We start from the raw sequence: 828 nt of genomic DNA, 5'->3' as shown, positions 1-828 counted from the left end.
CCACACGTTCTTCCACTCCACGAGGACCACAGGTCAAACGTGGTTGGTCAGTGGAACTTGCACAACAGTGGACAGCAGGAACATGAAGTCCTCTGAGCTCTCAGTGAAGCTGTCTGCCCACAGGGACACGAGTCAGGAGTTTTATAGCTGAAGTTAGCCAAGGTACGTGACGGTTCCCGTGGAAACCCCGAGGGCTGACTGATGGAGCAGCAGCTTCATTTTTTTTACCTGTGAAAACCCCCACAGCTCCAACCTGTGCTTCTGACCCTGCAGGTCAGTAAACGCCTCTGCAGCAGAGCGTTAAAGCGGCCGCGTGCTCCTCTAATGACGCAGCCATGATCTGCTCCGTGTCCCCAGCACGCGGCACAAAGCCCTGAGGGGTCTCAGCTGACTGAGCTGTGGTTATGTCCTTCCTCACGTTAACACATCTGCCACATATGAGCGGAACAGTCTGACCGTTCACCTCTGACCCCGACACGCGGCTCACGTTACGAGCCCGCGCTCAGACATTACAGGAAACGCTCCGCTCGGCCCGGCGCAGTGTTTAACCACCTCTTCTTCTCTCGCTCGTGTTGGTCGATCTCTGCAGCCCCAAAGGAAGCAGCAGGAAGTTTGTGATCAGAGAAACTGAAAGGCACGGCTCGCCACCGCCGCTCCAACACGTCAAACGGCACGAGGGCGAATAAATAATAAACAGTATAAAGGAGGAGGAGTCTCGTTTGTTCTGACTCGGGGTTTGTTCACTTCCTGTCTGTTAAGACATTTTGGTTTGTAACACAAGGACTGGTTCATGGAGAGGACGTCGCCACGTGCAGGTCAGACTGAGCG

The sequence above is a fragment of the Pundamilia nyererei genome, unplaced genomic scaffold (genome assembly GCF_000239375.1).
Source record: "Pundamilia nyererei isolate P.nyererei 1_Seehausen unplaced genomic scaffold, PunNye1.0 scaffold00607, whole genome shotgun sequence".
Classification (NCBI taxonomy): domain Eukaryota; kingdom Metazoa; phylum Chordata; class Actinopteri; order Cichliformes; family Cichlidae; genus Pundamilia; species Pundamilia nyererei.
This window is presented reverse-complemented; position numbering follows the sequence as displayed.